The sequence below is a fragment of the Panthera tigris genome, chromosome D1 (assembly GCF_018350195.1).
Source record: "Panthera tigris isolate Pti1 chromosome D1, P.tigris_Pti1_mat1.1, whole genome shotgun sequence".
NCBI lineage: Eukaryota > Metazoa > Chordata > Mammalia > Carnivora > Felidae > Panthera > Panthera tigris.
Genome location: NC_056669.1, coordinates 23,523,321 through 23,540,462, shown reverse-complemented (window position 1 = coordinate 23,540,462; position 17,142 = coordinate 23,523,321). Strand labels below are relative to the sequence as shown.

Here is a 17,142-nt window from a genome sequence, read left to right as displayed (position 1 = left end):
GGTTGTTTGGATGGTTCAGTGAGCAAGTGTGTGTAAAAACTTCTGGCACATAGTCTAGTGCCCAATAAATGGTGCTGTGATTGCTATGATTATGATTGAAAGTAAAGCAGACCATCTGCTTTCTCTAGACAGTCCCGTCTTGTGACCAAATTCACACAAATGCAAGGTAGCCAGCCAGCGGCAGTAACTGTGCAATGAGAGAAACTAACATACGTCTGGAAATCTACTGTGTGATAGGGCACCATGCTAGGCAGTTTCATACAAATTACCCTGCTAAATCAGGAGTTGAGATAGCCCTGAGAACTGATGGACATACCCACGCTGCTGTCAGACTGCCGATGCACAGTGCCAGGATCTGGAACTATTAGGGTATTTAGTTTGTACTTTCATTAGCAGGAATGATTCCCTTTTGCCATTAAATTAAGATTATCGAGGGGCCCCTGGGTGGCTCAGTCAGTTGAGCGTCTGGCTCTTGATTCCGGCTTAGGTCATCATCCCAGGGTCATGGATTGAGCCCCCCATGGGGCTCCTCGCTGAGCAGAGAGCCTGCTTCAGATTCTCTCTCTCTCTCACTCTCCCTCTTTGTCTCTCTCTCTCTCTCTCTCTCTCTCTCTCTCTCTCTCTCTCCCTCCCTCTCTGCCCCTCTCCCCAGCTCACTCTCTCTATATATAAAAATAAAAAATAAATAAAAATAAAAAACGTTATCCAGTTATCTGTTATCCATGATAAATGCCATATATGAGAAAGGAAGAAGTGGAAACGTGATGTTTAGCTGCATTTATTTGCTCGTCACGAGTTCATAGCTTCTCTTTGGTTCGGTTCTGCCCAAAGGGCAATTTACTTCCATTCATACAGAAAGAGACAAGGCAATAATATCTGTCCTTAAGGTTCTGATCACCTCTCCTCTCATTTCCTGTTCTCCGGAGCCTGACAGCTGTCTGTTGCCTCCAAAGCTATTGTCTCCAGCAAGCCCGGATGGCTGAGAGCACGTCTCTGGTCTGGCCTGCCCCACAGAGAGGTTCTGCTTTTCAACAGAGGTGTCGATCTGTCGCTGGGTGCCAGAAAGAGTGGGCAGAGGAGGCTGGAAATGGGGCCAATGGAAGCTCTCCCTTTCTTTCTTCTTGGTCGGTCATCCCTCAGGTCTCCATTGCTCTAGGGTCCCGGCACTGTTTACCTGGCCTGTTCTTTTCCTTGTCTTTGCTGTTATCCACTTCCCCGCCCTGCACATCAACCTCAGGTTCAAGCTCAGATCCAGTCATGTTATGACATGCCTACCAAGTGCCCGTTTCTTTCCCATATTCTCTCATCTAGCCTTCCCAGGAACCCATTTTACAGATCTTACAGAGAAGAAGAGGGTACCCATCAAAGGCTACCACTAGTAATCGCTGGAAATGAGTTGGTGCATCCTTGCCAACTCTGTTCTAGAGCCAGTTCCTGTGTCTAGCAGCAGCCGACCACAGTCCCAATGGGAAAAGCCTTTCCTTCCTGGGGATGGGGAAACACCACCTTTTGAGCCTCCATGCTACAGATGCTGTGGTTCCTGCAGGCAGTGCCTGGGGCTGCCCTTGACTGGAGCCAGAAGCAGGGCTGGCCCCGAGGATAATACCATCCCGGCCATAAACTCTACCTGAAGAACATTTACACCTCTGTCTGTGTCTTTTAGTCCTTGCCTCTTGACCTCAACATGAATTATCCTCCCCAACCACCCCTTCTCTTCCGCCTGGTGAACTCCTAGTCATCTTCAAGAATCAGTTCCAAAAAAGTCACCTCTCCAATGACAGCTTCTCTGACATCTCCATTAGTCTCCGCTTCTGTGTGGCCTTAGCACCTGGCACGCTATTACAACAGGTAACCCCTCCACATCTTACTTTTCACGTTCGGTAATTCCTAGCACGTGGCCTTACTAAACAAAGATTTCTTAGATAAACGAATGGATGAACAGAAAAATAGGGGAAATCTTGAAGCAAATAAGGAACACAGTAATTGAAGTATTTATGTAGAAATGGGCCTGGGACTGGGGCGCCTGGGTGGCTCAGTCGGTTAAGCAGCCAACTTCGGCTCAGGTCATGATCTCACGGTTCGTGGGTTCGAGCCCCACGTCGGGTTCTGTGCTGACAGCTTGGAGCCTGCTTCAGGTCTATACCTCCCTCTCTCTCTTCCTCTCCCCCGCTCACACTCTGTGTCTCTCTTTCAAATATAAATAAACATTTAAAAAAAGAAGAAATGGGGTTGAAAATCTGCCATAGATCCTGGAAGTATAGCTTTTATTCCATGAAGGCCTGGGAATTTTGAGAGAGAGGCAGAGAGGGACCTATTTTCTTCCCACCTACCGGCTGATTTCCTTTAGTGCAGTGCTTCTCAAACTTTAATGTGCACACCAATCACCCAGGGATCTTGTCAAAATGCAGATTCTGAGTCCGTGGTTCTAGGGTGCGCCCCCCCCCCCCCAGTGAGCCTGAGTTGCCAGACTGCACTTTGGGGAACAGACTCTGATTTCTTCTGGGCCGTGTCCTACCTCGTCTGAAGTTGCTGGCCTGTTGTTATGAGCCCCCAGCAGGGCCAGAACACCCTGGCATCCCTGTGCCAGCTTGGTAAAGCAGCTGTCTGCTGGTTTATTTATTCCCTCCGATTATCACCAGGGGAAGAGCATCCGGAGACATGCCACATCTTGTTTACAGCGAGCCTCAGAAAAGTTAAAAGTGCAAGTTTAAAAAAAAAAAATTGCATCAGTAGCCCCTTAGAATCACACATATCAGGGAAAAAAATGGGCTAAAGGAAATTCATAAAATATTAAATGACACTGTGTCAAGACACAGATAGGGGCAGAACAGTAATTAAAGTAAACAGCACATCAAAACTCTGGCTAAAGCCGTTATTTAAATTGAAAGTAAATGTAGGAACTGATCATGTAGCCTTGTATAAATGTGTTCCAAGAGCCTTTTAAGAATATTAATGATTATGGAAGTATAATGGCTGAATATCAATGATCATTTTTACAGCAAGTGACAGCTCAGAGGGAGAAGAAAAGAATCCAGATCCTTCCGAGGATGCATGCTGGTTTGATCTTCCCAGCATATTGCGTCCCTCCAGGGGACAGAGGGAGGATGATTAAGGTGTCCTGAGCTTGTGATGCCGCTTCCCTGTAGGTTTGAGGGACGGGAGGCTATTCGGACAGGGTGCTTTGGCCATGACGGTGGTCCTCCTTTTTCTCATCCAAGATACAGGCTGAGCTCCTACTGTGTGCGTGTCCCCCTGGCCATTACAATCTCTAAAAGTACTTTCCCAGCTTGATTTAAAGTTTTGGGAAAGTTCAGCAGCCAAAAGCCAAAAGTGCCACTGTAGAGTATGGTAACTGACTTTTGCACAAAGGTGCTGGGAGTCACAGGTCTGAATGGTTAAGGTTGTGCTCGCCCCATGTGTCTCCAGATGCTCCCAGAGCCCCGGGCTCATTTCCTCACTGCTCACAGTGGGGTCCAACCCTCCTCCTTTGACATTGGATTTCACCAACAGTATCTGGGAATACAGGGCACAATGGTTGGGATCCAAAACGAAACACTTAAGCGCTGCTGTTGACTTTAGGGTTCAGCCTCATGCTAACTTCTGGTGTGCTTGGCTTTCTGATGAGATGAGGGGCTCCCCCTGCTGCCTTTTCTGCCCTGGAGCCTCCTCGGGTCACATCCCAAGATTCTTCTGAGCATTCTCTTTAGGCAAAACCTCCTGGTGGGAAGCACCCCGGCATTTGAAAGGCCACATTCCTCAAAGTGTCTCCTGTCCCCTTTCCTGCGTTCTCCCAAATGTCAGCCAAACCAGAAGCGACATCCTGGTTCTGGGCCAAGCTTCCCAGGCCAACTCCAGCCCAGGAATCAGAAGGACGTGCTCATTCTTCGTTATCGTTCTGTCTCTGGCTCTGGCCTTCTGGGGGCTTGGTGGTGCGTCAGATTGGCCATTGTCATGAGGCTGCTTAGGCCCAACTCGCTTAGTAGAAAACACAGTCTCATTCGACTGACCAGACAGCTCCAGAGTTCTGAGCCCAAGCCCAGTTAACTCTAAAGCATCACCTTGCTTTCCTTTGTGTGCTTGTATTTTCTCAGTGTGATCTCATGAAGAGGCATCGTTCCTTGAGGATTTGGGCGTTTGCGCATCCCTGGGCTCAAGAGAACAACTTATTAAATCATTGTATTGTTAGAAACTATAAAATCATTTTCTTGTTAATAACAGTTTCACATCGATTACTGTATTACTCCAGCCATTACTTGTAAGGCTCCTTCCTAGATTTCCAGCTCTGATCTCCATTCCTGTAGTCCTGTAGGAGACCCTCAGTCTCCTAATGGAGCAGACTGTTGAGGCTTCAAGGCAGGGCGGCAAGGAGGTGAGATTAATGATATCCCCCCACTCCTGGGGCTCCCCGGAAACCCACCACCAAGCCACTAGTGAGGCCCCTCTCTTTGTGATTTCTTTCACCTTCTGGCAGCCACTTCTTTCTCTCCTCCCTGCTGGGGGCTCAGTCCTCAGTTGCTTCCCTCAAAGACTTGCCTGCATCAAAGTAGTTACTGCTCCCAGCATCTTTCTTTCATAGGCCTTTTTGTTCCTTGCTTTTGATCTGGCATATGCTGGGGGGCCAGGCTTTTGTCTTTCAGCTTGTGAATAAATGGAAGCACTTAGGGATGCAGCGGCAGCCAGGCATGATGCATTTCTTGTTCTTCTCTGCCTGGGAGCTGGGGAGGTCAGGGAACTCAGGACCTCCCAGTGGCCTCCTTGAAGCCATCAGGTCTGATTAGCAAAGCATAGCCTGGGAGTCAGAAGACCTGAGTGCCAGTCGTGGTCTTTCCAGCAACAAGGTTTGTGAAGTTCAGCCAAGCCTGCTTCCTGTGCCCATTCACTCACCAGGCACAATGCAGGGCACTGGGTCTGCAGTGGTAATTAAGCCATGTCTTTGACCCCAAGAAGACTGCAGAAATGTGAGAAGTAGACCTCAGGATTCATACAAGCTGTGGTAGAGGTGACATCCGGCTGAGTCTGGAAGGAGAAGTCGGCACTGACCAGACGCCGACAATGGGCAAGGTGGGGTGGGCACGGAGACAGGGTCATGTGAGACACGAGCAAAGGCCGAGAGGCAAGCGAGACCATGATTTACTCAGAGAACTGCAGATTATCCGGTTTCGCTGGAGCAGGGTTAGGAGAGAAGCGGAAGATGGGGCCCAAGAGGTAGTAGGCAGGGGCCCAGACCCCACAGACGTTGCAGACCATGCAGAGAAGTTGGGAAATAGGAGCCATGGGGACAGATTTGTTTGTCAGTCAAGAATCCTCTCATGAAGGCAGTGACAAGGGTGGCTTAAAGGGAGGGAATCTGATGACAGAAAAACCAGTTAGGAAAGCGTGGGGTGGTCCCAGCCGGGGTTTTTGGTTTTTTTCTTTTTTTAGCTCTGCACCATCGACATCTTGAACTGCCAGCTCCTGGTTGTGGGGGCTGTCCTGTGCACTGTAAGATGTCCAGCAGCACCCTTGGCCTCCCCCCACTCGATGCCAGCAGCAACCACTCAGTCATGGCAATCAAAAATGTTCTCTCCTAATTTGTTTTGTGCCAAGACTAGAAATCTGCATCTAAACAAACTCCTGATCTGATATTTGAAGGTCATTGGTTTTGAAGCGCTGGAAATGAATGGAAGGCATAACTTCCACAAAGTCGTATGTGAATATTAAAGCAGTTATAATCTGTTTGAGTCAGACGCCCTCTCAAGACAAAATAGATGCCAGTGTATCAATTATAGGGGACTAGATACACATAGACAGGTTTCAGGATAAATGGATATCGCTTGTGATAAATAGTTGAGGTAATCAAGTTATAAGCCAAATACAGTTGGGTCATGTCTGCACAAAATAATCAATCTTGTCTTGGAAATGATAGCTTATAGCCTGTCGTGTGGACAGTGATCACACATGTCCATTTGGCTACTCAGTCTATTCTTAATATGAATAAAAACTAGACTAGTTACAAATTTAAGAAAATGGCTCCAGGTGTTGCCAAATATCCCCAAGGATGAGCGATGAGAAGCGCTCGCTTAAGCAAAGATGGCGAGATCCTGAACTAGGGTGTGAGCGTAGACACGTGAAGAAGGGCACGGACTGAAGGCATATTTCCTATCAGGCTGGGAGGGTGAATGATCAGATGTGGGGTGGGGGAAGGGCTGAGACCAGGATGGCTCCCAGGTTCTGAGCGGACATCTAGGGGGTGTAGATGGTGCACTGGGATGGTGGGAAGCAGAGGTTGACCCGACCTAGTGGAGGAGGTAATTAGGTAGTTTAGACTCCTCACTCTTGAGGGACTGTGGGTCCCCTGGGTGGAGGGATCCGGCAGGCAGCTGGTTCCACGGGGTTGAGCGTAAGAGCCAGGGTGTGGATGAGATGCAAATCTGAAAGTCTCTGTTGGTGATGAGACTACGCCCCCCCCCCGGAAGGGCATCCCAAGCAAGAAGGGGGCTGAGGACAGCACCCAGGGACGTCAACATTTAAGTGGCCAGGCAAAGGAAGGACAGTCAGGACAGGCCACTGAGAGGAAATGGTCAGAGAAGCTGATGGCAAATCGGAAAGAAGACAACAGCAGACTGTTTTCCGAGGAAAGGCGTCACAGAGCCAAATGTCATAGAAATGTCAAGGGAGGGAAGGGCCGAAAAGTGTCCGTTGGCTACCTCAGAGGATTGTTTTTGGAGCAGATGAGCTTTTGAATGCGAAAGACTTGGAAAGGTTAAAAGCACGAGACAAACCTGACATTCTATTAGTGATTATGAGGTTTCCCTCCATAACCAGGAGCTCTCTGCGCTTCTGGCCTCAGTGGTCGCCTATAAAATAGCAGGTGTGTGCCCGGTGGGGGGGGGGGGGCCTGTACTTCTGGTTCTGCCCCCGCCCAGTGCCCACAGCAGGACCCAGGCCCACGCTCACCTGTGAGCTCCCTCGCCAGCCTGTCTTGGGTGCTCCCCACTGTCTGTGCAGCAAAACGCCAGGATGCTGGCTCCTGTCTGCCTCTCAGCTCCAGTGTTTACAAGGAGAGTCGCCAGACAGATTGAGGTGAGTCACTCCCTGACACAGCAAGAAGTGTGTGTCGCCCCACCGATTCCCTCCTGTGGCTCCGTGAGCACTCTGACCGTGGAGACCCGGCAGAACGGCCCACATTTTGACTTTCTGTCTCTCTTGCAGTATGTCCCTGAAGTGATGCTCACCAGACCTCACTTCCTTCTTCTCTCTTCTCTCTTTCTCTCTCTTCTCTCTTTCCTTATCCACGTACGACCTCCCTTCCCTGAAAGTTGGATTTGTTGTTGTTAAGCCCGAAGGAAGGAACTCTTGTGTTTCTCTGTCCATACTCTCTCCGGCCGTTCCGTTGTCAACACCGCCCTGACCCCCCATCATCTTCCGCCCCGCCTACAATTCAGGCAGGGCTCCGGTGAGAAGCAGGGAGACGGCCAATTTGTGTTTGCCAGCCCGGGGGGCGCAGCCATCGCCTTGGCCCAACGCAAGCCTGCAGGGATGCATGCCTGTTCCAAAGCCGCCCTGCTCCTTGTCTTTTCAGCAACCAGAGAACCCACTGCCCAGCCCACGCACCTGTCCTCCCACCCCCTCAGACTCTGAGTCCGGGCTCTGCCTTGAAGACAGACGGCACCCCTGGAATGCTGTGAGATGACGAAGCTAGGGCAGCAGTCTCAGCCCTGCCCTGTGGCGGGTTGCCACAGGACGGGAAAGGGGCCCTGGAATCAGCACAGGGGGCAGGAGGGACTGGGGGCGCAGAATCTTTTGTCCCGGGGGTTGGGTTACGTGCTCGACAGATCTGCCCCCCTAAACCCTTCCTCATCCTCACTCCATTAGCAAGTACTCAGGGTTTCTTTGCCTCTGTTCCCCGCTCTCTATAAAGTCAACGTGGTCCAGGGCTTTGGGGATCCCACACTGGCATCGCTCAGCCTGGAAACTAATAACTGCGTACGGCAGGTGGCAAGCAACTTAACATCTATCATTTCAGCTCAGGTGAGCAAACACCACTGAGCTCCGTATGGACCAGGAAGGATGCTTAGCCCTGGGAATGAAACAGTCAATAAGACACATGCTGCCCCTCTAGGGGCCTACATTCTCATGGGGAAAACACCTGCATGGGCACCTCATTTTAGTATGGGGGAAAGTGTGACGTACGGTGTCGACACGCATGGAATATGTTGGTGCATGTAACACCCCCATACCCATTCTGTAGAGGGAAAAACTGAGGCTTAGGGGCTTCCAGGGACTCACCCTAGGTTACATAGCTTTTCAGAGGTCCTCTGACCCTGCATGTCTGTGTTTGTTTCACCGGGGCTGGCTTCCCTGATACGATGACCACAGATTATCTACAGGTGGGGCCCTGCCCTGCAGCGTCATTACCCCACCACACCAGCCCCTGTGATTCTGCCCATCTTTGTGAGTCCAGCATGTCCAGTGTTGAACTGCCTCTGTCCTGCTGTCATGCAGGAGGTGCTGGGAGGCTCCCAGACAGCACTGTTCTGCTTCTTCCAGAGCTTCTGCCTTGAGGTGTGCAGGGGGAGTGCTCACACATGGGGTGGGCCTGCTCCAAGCTAATCTCTTCTTTCTGGGTCTCTTCATCACTGGACTTTGGGGACCCAAGGCTTCAGACCAGCCTTGTGCTGCCTGCAGATGTCTTCCCCTGGGTCTGTATCAGATTAGGCCCTCAGACACCGTCGTGCCCCCCCCGCTCCCACCCGCCCCCACCTGCCTTCAAAAGTCACAAGTTTGGCCCTTTGTCCTCATGCAGACGGTTAGTGTTTCAGTAGCAATTGTGGAAATGGATCGAGCTAAGTTAAATCTGATTTCCTTTGGGAGGAAAATCGAATTCTCCACTTTGTGAGGCAGACAGAGAGATTGGAAGGGGGAGGACCAGAAAAACACAGCTCACCCTAGGTGGAGTGGCCAGACACCCTGAGGGGCAGAGGGAAGGGCAGTGCAGAGGGGCAACACCAGCCGGGCAGGGCCGGGTGCTCGCAGACACCTGGGCAGTTCTCAGCCTTTAGGCCTCCTGTCTTAACACGGAAGCCAGGTCCTCCAGATTTAGACTCGGCACCAAGCCAAGGGACTACTGTCCACTTACTTGTTTAAGATCTGTCAATTCTGTGGCCTTTCTTCCCAGGCTGAGGCCACTAAAGGGCAAAATGCCGTGTTTGCACTTAGCATTGCAGAACACTTTCTTAGGGGGGTGGGAGGCAAAAGAAGAAGAGGTAGGCTGACCTTCTGAGACTTGGCCTTGAGGCAGCGTGGGGGGCAGCTGCGAGCAGACCTGACATCCAGCCAGCTCTTACGTGGGAGCTGCCCCAGCAGCCTCCCCTTCCAAATGCAGTCATTTCACGTCCGTGTATTGAGTCGTTTCTACCCATCGAGCTCTGTGCTGGGCACTGGGAGCTCAGAACTAAGTCTCTGTGTTCGAGAAGCTCTCATTCTGGGGGAAGATGGGCTTGTCTAAATGAGCCACCATAGACTATGCTGAGGTCTCTGTTAGGGGGGTGTCCCAGAGGGTAAGGCATCTTGGAGAAGGAGGCAGTTGACTGCCCCGTGTGAGTGAGTGTGAAATAAGACTTTTCAAGAGCAGGGGCGTCTGAGCCAGGCTTTGAAGGATGAGTAGGGTTTTTCCAGGAGGAGAGTGGAAAGGGTATCCATCCCTAGCACAGGAATAGCATAAACAAAGGCATGGAGACACAGAACGCATGGCAAGTCCAGAAATGGCAGGTAGTCGGATACCAAGTTTTGTTGGAAGAAGGGAAATGGAAGAAGGGGTAGGGGAAGAGGCTGGAGAGGTGGACTGGAGCCACTCGTACAGAGGCATCCTGAGAAGTTTGGACTGCTCCATGAGGCCAGATTTGTCCTCAGAGAACTCCTAAAGGAAGCACAAGGAAACTTCTAAGGAAAATTCTAGAAAACGTATCAGAGATCTTTCATAGATAAATGGATCCCCCGGAATCACTGAATGTCAGAGCTTTAAGAATTTAAGAGAGTCTCCATCTGTGGTTGTCAAACGGGGTTCAGTGGAGCCCAAGGGTTCCAAGAAGGGCCTTAGGGACCCCCTCTGGTAGGCCGACATCATAAGACAGGCCTTTGATTCCTGAATCAGCTACTGTCCACTTTTGAGAGATTACCCTCAAACCCTCACCTCTCTGAACCTCAGTCTTCTCATCTGTAAGACAGGAATGAAAACACCTACGACCACCACTTAGCACACGGCCTGACACACAAAACAAAGGCACGGGGAATCATTATCAAATGCATGACTAATTGACAGGTTGAGCTGTGAGGAAGAATGCAGGAAGGTTGTTATTGTGGTTATTCAGAATCTAGTAAGAACCCCGGGCACATAAGCAGGTGTTGGTCCTGCTTTCCAAGCTCAGCATTCAGAAGCTGTCTCCCGATTCCACTGGAATTGAAGAGGCGAAAGGCCTCAAGAAGGAAGGCGGCTAAAACATACACCTGGATTCAATCTTGGCCTGACATTTCTAGTGAACAGCTGAAGAGACCTCTCCATCCCTCGGGGAGAGAAAGGTTTTGCTCCAGCTGGAGATTCAAAGAGCCCACCCACCTCATCGACAGCCCCTCCCAGATCCTGCCTGGATCTTTGGAGAGGGCTGATAGGGAGTGACATGGCTCAGAACCTCCAGGGTGTCCATCTGCTAGCTCATTCACTCCGCATCTTGTCCATAAGAGGAATCAGCTATGACAGGATGTCTGCCTGTGCATGTGCATGTGTGTGAACCGGGCGAGGGGCCTGTCTTGCGATGATTTTAGTGTATCGCAGCACAAGTGTCTAAGGTACGGAGGGAACGAACCGATCTCAAGGAGACAGAAACAGAGAATCTCACATAGAAACCGGTCTTCCCCTTGCCATGGCCAAACAAAACCCTCCAAGGGGTGCAGTAGGGGTGACCTTCTTCCCCTCGCTCCCTCCTAGGTCATCTCCAGGGCCAGTCAGGGTAGGGCATGGTGTCTGTCTCAATCCTCAGCAAGGGTCTTGGCTTTGACAAAGAGCCAGGCAGGACACAAAGGCTTAAAAGGGCGCATCAGCATTTCTGTTCCAGCACGCGTGGCCACAAGTCTGCCTCCACCTCCTGCACTCATCATGGAGCTTCAGCAGTCAGACCTGTCGTATTTTTTGCAACTGTGTTCTAGAATAGAAGAAGATTCCCAGGGACCCTAGAGGGGGAGACAACAATGATGGTCTTTACTATCTCTTAAAGTATTCTGAGTGTCTTTTTGGTCATTTGGTTTGCTTCCCAAGTTCCCAGTCCCAGCAAGCATTTGTGCTGATTGATGCCTTTCTTCCTGCTTCCCTTCCCTCGCCCCTCCCTTTCTCGTATCGTGTCATTTCGTTATGTAATCAAGCACAAACTAACTGAGCACCTACTATGTGATCAGGTGCTGGTCTAGGAAGTGAGGATGCAAACAAATAAGACACACTCACTACTCTCAACAGACTCTAGATAATATTCTGTCTGCTTCGGTTGCTCTCCGAGGACCTTTATTTTAAAACCACGGAAGAGAAGCATCCAGGAAATGCTTCGCCATGAGACAGAGGTACATGCCAGTCCCCGAGCATTGTGAGTCAGGGGGCCGGGGAGAATCGGTTTTAGAAAATTGTTACTTCTTTATACCAGAGTGGGACAAAATAGAGGATACCCTTCTTTGCTTAATGATTTCTAGCTCCTTCTCTGTAGCCCCCACTGGACCAGTGCTCTCTGGTTCAGCCCAGTTTCCTTTGCCTTCCATTCCACAGATACAGCCGAGCCCTCTAAATGGGAAGGCTACAGGAGGTTTCAGTGGGGAAGTCCAGCCGTGTTCAGCGGCACCACCGTGCCACGACCAGCATCACAGGCTCTGAGCCGGATGCCTGGGACAGAGATGACAAAACCACAGTCCCTGCCCATGAGGACATCAGTCAAATGGAGGAGTCCTCCATTTGCCAAATACTGCAATACCGTATTCCATGTGCAGCCATAGCAAGCTATAAGAGTACCCCCACCATCACCCCTCCTTCGGTGCTCAGACTTCCCCATCAGACCCTTTGGTTCATGTCCCCATCTTCTCCCAACGTAAACTTCAGTCTCCAATCCTGTCGTCATCTTCTTAAGGAGCACAGCACGCTCCCTCTCTGTTGCCAGAGGAGCACCTATCGTGTGCCATGACGCATGCATCGTGATGGATGCCTGGCGTGCATTATTTATTCCCCAGAATTCCTCAAGGAAGGTGCTATCACCCCTCATTTTGCAGACGAGGAAGGTGAGGCAGAGCATAGTCAGTGACACCCTCATGGTCCAAGTTCCAGAATGTGAGACAAAGTCTGTCTGGACTCCATGTTTCTTTCCAAAGTACCATGTTGCTCCTCATTCCGTCAGCCCCAGAAAGCACTTGGGCTTCCTGCCAAAGTTGTTCTTTCACCGCCCCTCTCTTACCGGCTCATTTTGTGTCCCGTTAGCTTCTTCCTTAGGAATCCAATCTCTCTCTCCTCTATGAGGCATGGGAAGTGGCCCCTCTCCCAGGACTACTTCCAGCCTCTGCCCTTCTCATGTGTCAGACCAAATGCCCCAACACTTCTCTGCCCTCTCCCAGCTGCTCCCTCTTGCTTGGTCCCCTCTCTGTCTCCCTGCATTTTCCCAAGCATCTCCCTCAGCCCCAGCCCTCCAGCAGCATCATCAACCCCAGCCACCAGCCAGCCCCTTCCTCTCCGATTCAGGAGAGGAAGCGTGCCTGGGCTGGCTGGTGGCCGGGGCGTGTCCTGGCACGCTTATTAATAGCCCCCGTTCACCCCCCAAAGTGTCTCTGCTTGCATGATCAATGTCTTCACCCAGGCTGGACAGGAGAGGGAACGTGAATTTAAGCCCCTTGGATCTAAATTGAAAATACTTTTCAGTTTGTCCCCACATTTTACCCATCTAATGTTCTTATTTCCTTTTATGCATCCTGTAATCTAGCATATTTCCCTGGGCCCTGATTTTTAGCTACTGTGGCAACACCCTTCTTGGGGAGCATTTGGGGCCTCACTGGCACGTAGAACTCTGTCTCGCCAGAGAGCCAGGCATCTTGCCCCATCTTGCTGGCATGCCCCCTTCTGCACGCAAGCAGCACTGTGCTGGTTGGTGGAAGAGGCAAAGACCCCAGAGTCACGCGGAGTTTAGATTCATCCCCTCAGCAAATATTCCCTGGACACCTAGTATGTTCCTGGTATCGGGCACCTCCTATTCTGAGCACTGGGGACACAGTCGTGGCCAAAACAGATAGAGCCCTGGCCTCAAAGAGCTGACATTCTAGCAGGAGGGGAGAGACACTCCACAAATCAGTATATGATGTCAGGTAATGGTGAGTTCAAGGGAGAAAAATAAGGCAAAGTAAAAGAGATGGCAGGCATGAAAAAAAAAAAAATAGCAAGGACCAAGATCCTGAGGCAAGAGCCTGCTTGGTGTATTTGAGAAAAAACAACGAGGTTCGTTTAGCCAAAGCAGAGTAAGTAAAGGGAAGATGTACGAGCTGAGATCAGAGAGGGAAGGGGCCGGATCCTGACCCTGGATCCCTGAAGCGTTTAAACAGAGGAGCCACAGGGTTCTGTTTACCCCGTGCAAGGCTAGCTCCGGACCCTGGGCCCAGAAGACTATAGGACAAGAATAGAAGCGGGTCACCTCTTAGGAGTTCACGCTCTCTTCCAGGTGCAAGATGCTGCTGCCTGGGATCGGGGTGGCAACATCAGGGATGGTGGGAAATAGTCATTTTCTGGATAAAAGATTGAATGCAAAGTGTTAAGGAAAGGGAGACAGCAAGGGTGACCTCTAAGGTTGTAGCTGAGCAAGAGGAAGAACAGAGTTGCCATCTAATGAGATAGGGATCAGGCAGGGGGCAAGGGGGTAGGCTGGGATGCAGGAGTCAGTTTTGGCTGGCTTACATTTTAGATGCCCATAAGACATCCAGATGGACATGTCAAGCAAGGAGAGAGTCTTCGGCATGTGGATGCTGCTGAAAGCTATAGAACTGAATGAGATAATAATCGAGTGAATGTGGACAGCCCAGAGAAGCTCTGAGGCCCTCCAAAATTGGGGAATAATAGAGGTGGAGAAGAACCAACGCTCCCACCATGAGATAGGAGTGGACCCAAAAGAAATCGCTGTCCGAGAAAAGAGATTGCTCTCCCAGAGGCTGAAAAAAGAGAGCATTCAAATGGGAAGAGCTGATCAACCACGTCAACCAAGAGTTGACCATTGGATTTGGCAGTAACCTTGAAAGGAACTGTCTCCGTGGAGTGCTGGGAGCAAAATCTGAGTGAGTGGGTTCAAGAGAAAATGGATGAAGGGGAATTGGAGGCAGGGAGAGACAGCTCTTTTGAATTCTATAAAAGAGAACACAGAAAACGAGCTGTAGCAGGAGGGAAACCAGGGTCAAGGGAGGTGTCTTCACTTTTAAAACTTAGAGATATAACAGCATTTTTGTAAGAAGATGATTAAATAGAGAACGGGGAAATGATGGTGCTGGAGGGAAAGGGGACAAATATTTGGATCAGTCTCCTTGGCTGTGTTTCAGCACCAAAGAGGAGGGTTTGACCTCAGGGGTGGAAAGACTGAGCGATGCCCCTCTAGTATCACACCAGTGGGGGGTGCCTGGCCAAGGTGGTGTTCCCAGAGCCCCTGGTGAACTTGGCGAATCACTTATTGTCCAATTATCAGATTCCGTGTTTTAAGTATTAGCTCACCATGCCCACCTGAGATGACCCTTGGGCACAGTAAATAAAATATGTGGAGAGCACAGTGCTTCTCCCATTGTAGGGGCCCAATAAAAGCTACCCTTCCTCCCATGATTTGCCCTCCAGGGTTTCTCTGGGGACCTCTGAGTCATCTTGAGAATCCTGGTTGGTCCTTCCAGCTTAGAGACCAGTGGAGCTGAAGCAGGAGCAGGCACGAGCGGTAGCTCTTCCCAAACACCTCTTCACCACATTTCCCTCAGATACTTAGCTGTGAGTTTGAGGAGTTATTTTTCTATGGCTATTTTTCACTGCCATGCAGCATCTTGGAGCTGGGTTCTGTAACCCGCCCCCTGCTTGCTGCTAGGATCTTCAAAGAGCTACTGCCCACTGAGTGGAGCCCAGCCAGGGCCCTCTGCCCTCCCCCAGGGCCACCGTGCAGGACAGCTAGATGTCTGGCTGCACTTCCAGGGCAGCCCAGCCTGCCCGAGCCTGGGACAGAGGCCAGAAACACAGAGGCGGGAGGTGGAAGTCTCCCTCCTGACACCAGGCAGCCATGATGGAAGAGAGTCCCAGACCCAGCATGCCCCCCGTCTCTTAGCCTAAGCTCTGCACTGCTCCCTTGCCCGGGCAGGGGATCCAATGAATCCTTAACCCAGGAAGACTGGGCTCTTGTCATGAGGAAAGGGTCATTTTAACTCCCATCCACGAACCTCCCAAGGAAGAAATTTAAAGTTCTGTCAAAACAGGTTAGCATATTGGCAGTCATGGCTCACTACCATCTGTACTTGTTCCGTTTGTGGCGTTATGACGGTTACCCACATTAATTATTTCGCTGCTGAAGTCCCTTCTAATTTCTGAACACTGTTATTTCTAAGAAAGATGGATATTAAATATGCCACACATCAGCACAGGGTGGCATTACAGCATGCTATTAAGTTCAGATGCTGAAGCTCTGGAAGAAGATAACTTTGCTATTTGTAATCACAATAAAGTGTTTTATATTGTGGCTCAAAATGAAGAACACCATTGATGGAAACTGATTTTCAAGTTGCACAGTGACCCTGAAGTCACCAAGAGAGGCAGACACCCTAGGCTGGGGTGGGTGGGCAACCCAAGGACAGAGATGAGTGGGGACAGGGGACAAGGTGTGTTTGAACCGTGATTCCCAAGCCTGACCATACCCACCGCAGACCTACCTGGGGCCCAGGTTCCAGAGAGAGTTCCCAGAGATTCCAGTTCAGTAGGTCGAGGAGGAGGTGTGACCAACTGTTAGAACATTCTGTCACTCCCGGTTCCCATAGCTTCTTGAGTCGGTATAAGAGAATTTACAGCAGGGTGAAGAACGGTGGTACTCCAGAAAACAATGACCACTTTCAAAGTGCAGATTACAAACTGCATTCGCACATCCACTGTTTCTCTGGACATCATGACAGTCTTGGCAGGGAACCTTTATTATTATCATTACCAGGACAAAACAAGACATGTGGTCCTCCTCCTAACTCCCAACCCCACTCCACCCCACAAAAGATACCAGTTGGTTAAACAACTAAAACACCAAGAAGGTGGTCTTGAAGGTGATGTCCGACATGAGGACCCACGGTAAGCAAAGAAAGCCGTTTGTTTAAAAGCAACATTTGAGACTCCCATCTGACTGGACTTCGGTAGGATTAAATGCTTCTTCTTCAAGATCCCTTCCGGCTCAAGCATGTGTCTATCCTCTCACTTGTTCATTCATTTATCAGAAATGTACTGCACACCTACAATGCCAGCCCTGGGCCAACAGAAGGGAATGAAACAGACACAGCCTTGCTTTCCAAGGGAGACGGACAGAACCAGAGTAGACAAATAAGTCGTGAGCACAAGTTGAGCAAAGGGAGCAAAACAGATACTGATGGAGAAATTAACAGGTAAATCCCATTTAGATGGAGTCCAGGATAAAGTAAAAATCAGCTGATATGAATCAGCTTTCTCAGCTGGTGCCCTCCCTGATCACCGAATTAATCCCCCACAAAGGCAAGCTAGCAAATAACTTTGCCTGACTTGGCTATTTCTTAGATCAATTGGCTTCCTATGTCTGCTGGGAAGACAGCTCCCCCTGGTGGTTGGAGGCCTAAGTTGTTCCATGCTACAGTGCTGTATAGGAATGAATGTCCTGTGCTTTGGTCCACAGCCTAGAGATCTGGAAAAGCAGGAGCTAGCCTGTTCCCCTGGGGTGGAGCCAATCTTGAACCACCTTAAACTTCCTTTATTCCTGAGTTTGAATCCCATCCTCAATATCGCGATTTGCGGACAAAGTGACTTAAATTTTCAGAGCCCCCAGTTCCTCACCTATAAAAAGGAGGGTGATAGCACCAATGAGATGTTGATATAAGGATTAAATAAGATAATGAAATGACGACTCGGTCCAT

General features: G+C 50.2%; 1 protein-coding gene and 1 long non-coding RNA gene across 3 annotated transcripts in view; both read left to right on the top strand.

Annotated features, from left to right (window-relative positions):
- The window catches only part of KIRREL3 (kirre like nephrin family adhesion molecule 3), a 546,659-nt gene that overhangs the window by 250,537 nt on the left and 278,980 nt on the right, over nucleotides 1-17,142 (top strand). The gene's annotated exons all lie outside the window — the stretch shown is intronic.
- LOC122231324 overlaps nucleotides 1-17,142 on the top strand; it is a 34,644-nt gene that overhangs the window by 13,884 nt on the left and 3,618 nt on the right. The window contains exon 2 of the long non-coding RNA XR_006208512.1: nucleotides 16,477-16,641. This is a non-coding gene — a long non-coding RNA (uncharacterized LOC122231324). The remainder of the gene's footprint in view (nucleotides 1-16,476; nucleotides 16,642-17,142) is intronic.